Here is a 9,182-nt window from a genome sequence, read left to right on the forward strand (position 1 = left end):
AGAGAGATTTTCTGAATCCCAATCACCATACATTCAACCATCAACATTCACACTAATAAGGCCTATATAATGCTGACAGAACCAAAGCCAAGCAGCATTGCAAATTTCCACTGGTTCATTAGTGGGAGATGACTGGGGACAGGATCACTAAAGACGAGATTATTGATATCACAGTCAACATGCTGATCAATATACATCGCTAGACAGAGGGAGGGGGGGAGAGAGAGAAGGTGAAGAGAGAGGGATGTGCAATGAAAGAGGGAGAGAAAGAAACTAAGTGAGAGAGAGGTGGAGAGTGAATACTTTCTCTGCACTGCTTGTTTACCTCCCCCTCCCTCCCTCTCCCTCTCTCTCCCTCTCTCTATCTCAGAACTAATCACACATAATAAGCTCCTATGATCTGTAGTGGATTTCTAGAAGCAGTGACAGAGGGATGATGGAAGATCGCCGTGTAGGAAGAAGAACACATCATTAGCATAACAGAGAGTGTGTTCTTCAAAATGTGTGTGTGTGTGTGTTGAGGGGCGTCCCGTGGCCCAGTCAGTCCGTCATAGATGGATAAAACAGGAATCCTAATGAAGCTGTGGGAGCATTGGGAACGCTGCCTGTTCCAGTCTGTCCCATCCATCCCACAGGAGAATGACACTCCTGCATTGTTAACACAGACTTGCCACACATCGCCCCCTAGGGCTAGCTGAAGGGGATATACCCAGAGAGAGAAAAGGTTTGACAAACTGAGGGGGAGAGAGACAGGCCGTTAGGAAGAGGTAGAGACCTGGATGCTCAGGTCTATAGTGAGGGACTAGGAGGGAGGTAGAGAAAGAGAGGTAGAGGCAGAGGCAGAGAGAAAGAAAGAGGGAGAGAAAGGGAAGGGAAGAGGAGGCAGAGAGAGAGAAAGGGAAGGAGGCAGAGAGAGAGAGAAAAATGGAAAGGGAGAGAGAAAGAGAAAGAGAAAGAGAAAGGGAAAGAGAGAGAGAGGGAGAGAGAGAGAGAGAGAGAGAGAGAGAGAGAGAGAGAGAGAGAGAGAGAGAGAGAAAGAAATACGGAAAGAGAGAGGGAGCGAGAGATAAAGGGAAAGAGAGAGAGAGAGAGCAAGAGAGCGAGAAAGGAAAAGGGACAGAGAGAGAGAGCGAGAGAGAGAGAAAGGGAAAGAGAGAGAGAGGGAGAGAGAGGGAGAGAGGGAGAGAAAAGGAAAGAGAGAGAGAGAGCAAGAGAGAGATAAAGGGAAAGAGAGAGAGAATGAGCGATAGAGAGGGAGAGAGAGAAAGGGAAAGAAAGAGCGAGAGAGAGGGAGAGAGAGATAAATGGAAAGAGAGAGATATAAAGGGAAAGAGCGAGAGAGAGAGAGAGAGAGAGAGAAAGGGAAAGAGAGTGAGTGAGAGAGAGAGAGGGAGAGCGCTAAAAGGAAAGAGAGAGAGAGTGCGAGCGCGAGAGAGAGAAAGGGAAAGAGAGAGAGAAAGGGAAAGAGCGAGAGAGAGAGGGAGAGATAAAGGGAAAGAGAGAGAGGGAGAGAGAGAGAGATAGGGCGAAAGAGAGAAAGGGAAAGAGAGACAGAGGGAGAGAGAGAGAAAGAGAGAGAGAAAGGGAAAGAGAGAGAGAGAGAGACTACATTGCATATTAGAAACACAAGCACAAACACAAAGCAAAATGCAGTGCTATGTGGCCCTAAATCGACAATGGCTAAATATTTGACCCTGCTTACTGATCAAAACCTTAGAAAAACCTTGACAAATTACAGGCTCAGTGAGCACAGCCTTGCCATTGAGAAGGGTAGACACAGGAAAACCTGGCTCCCTGTAGAGGAAAGGCTGTGCAACCACTGCACAACAGCAGAACCTGAGACAGAGCTGCATTTCCTGACAAAATGTCAAAAAATATAAAACAATTAGAGAGTGTCATTTCCCCAAATTTGAAACCCTTATTCAAGGTTTCAAAGACCTCTCTGATGAGAGTAGGCTACCCGTCCTGTTGGGGGAGGACGCAGAGAGCTGTGGGTTGGCAGCGCACTACATTGCTGCCTGCCATAAGATGAGGGACAGTGTCTGACAGACCAATCAACCTGCACATGTCCTCTACTGTATGATTATTGTTATTGTTCAATGTATGGTTATTTTGACCCTTCGTTATTGTTGTTACTGTTGTCCCGTTGACAATTTTTATTCTCATTATTTTCATATTGTAAATATCCAAAGTAAGCTTTGGCAATATGTACATTGTTACGCCATGCCGATAAAGCAAATTGAATTGAATTGAGAGAGAGAGAAAGAGAGAGAGAGAGAGAGAGAGAGAGAGAGAGAGAGAGAGAGAGAGAGAGAGAGAGAGAGAGAGAGAGAGAGAGAGAGAGAGGGGAAAGGGAGAGAGAGAGAAGGGGAAAGTGAGAGAGAGAGAAGGGGAAAGGGAGAGAGAGAAGGGGAAAGGGGGGAGAGAGAGAGAGGGGGAAAGGGAGAGAGACAGACAGAGAGACAGAGAGAGAGAGAGAGTGAAAGGGAGAGAGAGAGAGAGAGAGAGAGAGAGAGGGAGAGGGAAAGGGGGAGAGAGAGCGAGAGCGAGAGAGAGAGAGAGAGAGAGAGAGAGAGAGAGAGAGAGAATGGTAAATAGAGACCGAGACCAGGATAGCTGAGCCTCTATTCTCTGAGAAACAATTCCCTTGGGAAAGAGCAGACAAGAGTCCCTCTTATCCTGCTCCAGGGACAAGTAATGGCTGGCCAACATGGAACCCGGAGGCCCAGTCGAACCAGCCTCACCACGGTACAACCACGGTTAGACCACGGTGAGCTGGCGTTGGTATTAATGACCGTTAGAGAGAGGGGACAGCCAAAGCCACTCCTAGTCCAACATGCTGGGAGGTAGATTCAATGACTGGGAGGCTTAAAGAGGCTTCCTTTCCTTGTCTCCTCTCCTTCAAAGAGAGAGGGTGAGCTGGGGTGGGAAGGGGGAAGAAGATCAGAGTGAACTCTGGTTTCTGTCATGTTCTAACGAGAGCTGAATTAATTTGCTCTTGTTTCATTACAGACAAATAATTAACTGAAGCGATTCATTAGTCTTATAGCCTTTTAAACTTGAGCCCTTTTTGAAGCGGTCTGTCTCTGTGTGTGTGTGTGTGTGTGTGTGTGTGTGTGTGTGTGTGTGTGTGTGTGTGTGTGTGTGTGTGTGTGTGTGTGTGTGTGTGTGTGTGTGTGTAGCATCAGGGACAGGTGCGGATCCCAAACTTGGCCGTGGTGGAGACGTCAGCCTGGGCTTCTGAGGCAATATCCACAGGGTTACGAGGCTGTGTAAAGCAGTAGGCACTTTTATTGGTGGTAGGGTTCAATTAAACTACATGTCTGAGTATGAGGTTGTACAAACACACACACACGCGGTGGCTGTTCCCACGCAGTAGAAGTGAAGGACACATTTGACCGTGTTTCTGTAGAATCCCCTTTACAGGACACTCCTATAGCACTACCGACAGCATTAGGACATGGGGCCATATGTATCAAGAGTCTCAGAGTAAGAGTGATTTAGGATCAGTTTACCTTTTAGATCACAATGAATGGTATTCCATGGACGGGGCAGGATCTGATCCTAGATCAGCACTCCTGCTATCAGACGCCTGATACATACGGCCCGTGGCTGATTTCTACCAGAGCCCACACACTTGAAGAGGGAACTCGGGCCCTGCAGGTACATTACATGACCAAAAGTATGTGGACACCTGCTCGTCGAACATCTCAATCCAAAATCATAGGCATTAATATGGAGCTGGTGCCCCCTTAGCTACTATAACAGCCTCCACTCTTCTGGGAAGGCTTTCCACTAGATGTTGGAACATTGCTGCAGGGACATGCTTCCATTCAGCCACAAGAGCATTAGTGAGGTCAGGCACTGATGTTGGGCGATTAGGCCTGACTCGTAGTGGGCATTCCAATTCATCCCAAAGGTTTTCGATGAGGTTGAGATCAGGGCTCTGTGCAAGCCAGTCAAGATCTTCCAAACCATTTCTCTATAGACCTTTTGCATGGGGGCATTGGCATGCTGAAACAGGAAAGGGCCTTGCCCAAACTGTTGCCAAAAAGTTGGAAGCACAGAAGCACCTAGAATATCATTGTATGCTGTAGCATACGGTAGTGAGTGTTCCAATCGAGGACAGACGATTTTTACGCGCTATGCGCTTCAGCACTCGGCAGTCCCGTTCTGTGAGCTTGTGTGGCCTACCACTTCGCTGCTAAGCCGGTGTAGCTCCTAGACGTTTCCAAAACAGCACTTACAGTTGACCGGGGCAGCTCTAGCAGGGCAGAAATTTTACAAACTGACTTGTTGGAAAGGTGGCATCCTATGACTGTGCCAAGAAGAGATGGCTGCCGTTTTACGGGCTCCTAACCAACTGTGCTATTTTGTTAGTTTTTGTAACTTCTTTTTTTACTTATTTTGTAGATAATGTTGTTGCTACCGTCTTTTATGACCGAAAATAACTTCTGGACATCAGAACAGCGATATCTCACCTCGAACTGGACAAAGATTTTTCTTTAACGAGTCCGACACGAAGGATATTCAGCTTTCTCGGGAATGGGCCCAAATCCCTGTCATTTGCGTGAAGAAAAGACGAGAAAAAGGGGGCGGAGGTCGGGCTGCCTTCTGAGAATTCGTAGGTGAGTGAGTAAACCTCCACTACCATCTGTTCTATTGGCCAACGTGCAATCACTGGAAAACAAAATGGATGGTATATGATCAAGACTATCCTACCAACGGAATATTAAAAACTGTAATATCTTAGGTTCACCGAGTTATGGCTGAACAACGACACGGATAAGATAGAGCTGGCGGGATTTTACATGCATTGGCAGGACAGAGAAGCTACGTCTGGTAAGACGAGGGCCGGGGTGTGTGTCTATTTGTCAAAAACTACTGGTGTGCAATGTCTAAAATTAAAGAAGTCTCGAGGTATTGCTCGCCTGAGGCAGAGTACCTTATGATAAGCTGTAGACCACACTATCTACCAAGAGAGTTCTCATCTATATTATTAGTAGCCGTCTATTTATCTCCACAGACCGATGCTGGAACTAAGACCGCACTCAAGAAAAACAAGAAAATTATCATCCAGAAGCGGCGCTCCTAGTGGCCGGGGACTTTAACACAGGCAAACTTAAATCTGTTTCACCTAATTTCTACCAGCATGTGCAACCAGAGGAAGAAAGAAAACTCTAGACCACCTTTACTCCACACAGAGACGTGTACAAAGCTCTCCCCAGCCCTCCATTTGGCAAATCTGACCATAATTCTATCCTCCTGATTCCTGCTTACAAGCAGAAACTAAAGCAGGAAGTACCAGTGACTTGCTCAATACGGAAGTGGTCAGATGACGCGAATGCTACGCTACAGAAATGTCTGTGAGCACAGACTGGAATATGTTCTGGGATTCATCCAATGGCATTGAGGAGTATACCACCTCAGTCATCGGCTTCATCAATAAGTGCATCGACGATGTCGTCCCCACAGTGACTGTACTTTCATATCCCAACCAGAAGCCATGGATTACAGGCAACATCCACACTGAGCTAAAGGCTAGAGCTGCCGCTTTCAAGGAGCGGGACACTAATCCAGATGCCTATAAGAAATCCCTCTACGCCCTCAGACGAACCGTCAAACAGGCAGAGCGTCAATACAGGACTAAGATTGAATCCTACTACACCGGCTTTGACGCTCATCGTATGTGGCAGGGCTTGAAAACTATTACGGACTACAAAGGGAAACCTAGCCGCAAGCTGCCCAGTGATGTGAGCCTACCAGACAAGCTAAAAGCCTTTTCTGCTCGCTTCGAGGCAAACAACACTGAAGCATGCATGAGAGCACCAGCTGTTCCAGACGACTGTGTGATAATGCTCTCGGTAGCCTATGTGAGCAAGACCATTAAACAGGTCAACACTCCCAAAGCAGCGGGGTGAGACGAGACAGATTACCAGGACGTGTACTCAAAGCATGCACGGACCAACTGGCAAGTGTCTTCACTGACATTTTCAACGTCTCTCTAACCGAGTCTGTAATACCTACATGTTTCAAGCAGACCACCATAGTCCCTGTGCCCAAGGAAGCGAAGGTAACCTGCCTAAATGATTACCACCCTGTAGCACTCACATCAGTAGCCATGAAGTGCTTGTAAAGGCTGGTTATGGCTCAGATCAACAGCATCATCCCGGATACCCTAGACACACTCCAATTCACATACCACCCCATCAGATCCACAGATGATGCAATCTCAATCCACACTGCCCTTGACAAAGGGAACACCTATGTGAGAATACTGTTCATTGACTACAGCTCAGCTAAGGACCCTGGGACTAAACACCTCCCTCTGCAACTGGATCGTGGACTTCCTGACGGGCCGCCCCCAGGTGGTAAGGGTAGGCAACAACACGTCTGCCACGCTGATCCTCAATACTGGGGCCCCTTTGGAGTGTGTGCTTAGTCCACTCCTGTACTCCCTGTTCACCCATGACTGCATGGCCAAACACGACTCCAACACCATCATTAAGTTTGCTGACGACACAACAGTGGTAGGCCGGATCACCGACAATGATGAGACAGCCTATAGGGAGGTCAGAGACCTGGCAGTGTGGTGCCAGGACAACAACCTCTCCCTCAATGTGAGCAAGACAAAAGAGCTGATCGTGGACTACATGAAAATGTGGGCCGAACAGGCCCCCATTAACATCAACGGGGCTGTAGTGGAGCGGGTTGAGAGTTTCAAATTCCTTGGTGTCCACATCATCAATGAACTATCAAGTTCTACAGCTGCACCATCGAGAGCATCCTGACCAGTTGTATCACCGCCTGGTATGGCAACTGCTTGGCATCTGACCGTAAGGCGCTACAGAGGGTACATCACTGGGGCCAAGCTACCTGCCATCCAGTACCTATAAACTAGGCAGTGTCCAAGGAAAGCCCAGAAAATTGTGAAAGACTCCAGTCACCCAAGTCAATGACTGTTCTCTCTGCTATCGCACGGCAAGCGGTACCGGAGCGCCAACTCTAGGACCAAAAGGCTCCTTAACAGCTTCTACCTCCAAGACATAAGACTGCTGAACAATTAATAAAATGACCACCCAGACAATTTACATTGACCCCTCCTATTTGTTTTTACACTGCTGCTACTCGCTGTTTATTATCTATACATACTCACTTTACCCCTACCTACATGTACAAATTACCTCGACTAACCTGTACCCCTGCACATTGACTCGGTACCGGTACCCCCTGTATATACAGTTGAAGTCGGAAGTTTACATACACTTTGGTTGGAGTCATTAAAACTCGTTTTTCAACCACTCCACAAATGTCTTGTTAACAAACTATAGTTTTGCCAAGTTGGTTGGGACATCTACTTTGTGCATGACAAGTAATTTTTCCAACAATTGTTTACAGACTATTTCACTTATAATTCATTGTATAACTATTCCAGTGGGTCAGAAGTTTACATACACTAAGTTGACTGTGCCTTTAAACGCTTGGAAAATTCCAGAAAATGATGTCATGGCTTTAGAAGCTTCTAATTGTCATCGTTTGAGTCAATTGGAGGTGTACCTGTAGATGTATTTCAAGGCCTACCTTCAAACTCAGTGCCTCTTTGCTTGACATCATGGGAAAATCAAAAGAAATCAGCCAAGACCTCAGAAAAAAATTGTAGACCTCCACAAGTCTAGTTCATCCTTGGGAGCAATTTCCAAATGCCTGAAGGTACCACGTTCATCTGTACAAACAATAGCACGCAAGTGTAAACACCATAGGATCACGCAGCCGTCATACCGCTCAGGAAGGAGACGCATTCTGTCTCCTAGAGATGAACGTACTTTGGTGCGAAAAGTGCAAATCAATCCCTGAACAACAGCAAAGGACCGTGTGAAGATGCTGGAGGAATACAGGTACAAAAGTATCTATAACCACAGTAAAACGAGTCCTATATCGACATAACCTGAAAGGCCGCCTAGCAAGGAAGAAGCCACTGCTCCAAAACCACCATAAAAAAGCCAGACTACAGTGTGCAACTGCACATGGGGACAAAGATCGGACTTTTGGAGAAATGTCCTCTGGTCTGATGAAACAAAAATAGAACTGTTTGGCCATAATGACCATCGTTATGTTTGGAGGAAAAAGGGGGAGGCTTGCAAGCTGAAGAACACCATCCCAACTGTGAAGCACGAGGGTGGCAGCATCATGTTGTGGGGTGCTAAGTGTATATAAACTTCAGACTTCAACTGTATTTTCTTAACTCTTTCTTGAACTGCATTGTTGGTTAAGGGCTTGTAAGTAAGCATTTCACGGTAAGGTTAAAACCTGTTGTACTCGGCGCATGTGGCAAATAAAGTTTGATTTCATCTGATTTGATTTGAAAGTCACTGAGCTCTTCAGTAAGGCCATTCTACTGCTAATGTTTGTCTATGGAGACTGCATGGCTGTGTGCTTGATTTTATACACCTGTCAGCAACGGGTGGGGCTGAAATAGCCGAATCCACTAATGTGAAGGGGTGTCCACATACTTTGGTATATATAGAGTACATATAGAGTACATTATAGAGTACATTATATAGAGTACAATACATATAGAGTACATTAGAGACATTAGCCTAATGGATGACTCTTTATTTAATTATTGAGAGAAAATGACTAGCTGTACAAAACAGTGATATTCTCCTGGAAATCTAACGGGATTGATAAGCGATCTTTGTTGTAATCATGGGAGATAAAGCTCTAGTGGAAACATTTCTCACAGAGTTCTAAATGCTTTGCTAATGTTTCTCAGTGAGGCTCCTTAACGTTACCCCTCCCCAAACCCCATGGCAGAGACAGACTGTTTACAGGCCTTTAGTGCAGCCTCATGTGGCCCAGCGATATAACTTTACCCAATAGGAGATATAAAAAAAACTCTGCGGATATCAAGTAACTAACTAAAATGGAGAGAGAAGAGGGAGAGAGTGCTGACCCAAATCACACACATAAAAAATCAGCACTTTCAACAGTTTATCTGCCAAAGTCGCTAATGCTAGTCCTTCATGTTAAAAACAGAGTCTTTATCTGCTGCGTTAACGAGCGCAAGCCTGAGAACAACCCCACACTGACACGCACAGATGTCATGAGAAAACACACAAACACACACCATGAGAGACTGAAGCACAGATGTCATGAGAAAACACACAAACACACACCATGAG

The sequence above is a fragment of the Salmo salar genome, chromosome 27 (assembly GCF_965601325.2).
Source record: "Salmo salar chromosome 27, fSalSal1, whole genome shotgun sequence".
In the NCBI taxonomy this organism is placed as follows: domain Eukaryota; kingdom Metazoa; phylum Chordata; class Actinopteri; order Salmoniformes; family Salmonidae; genus Salmo; species Salmo salar.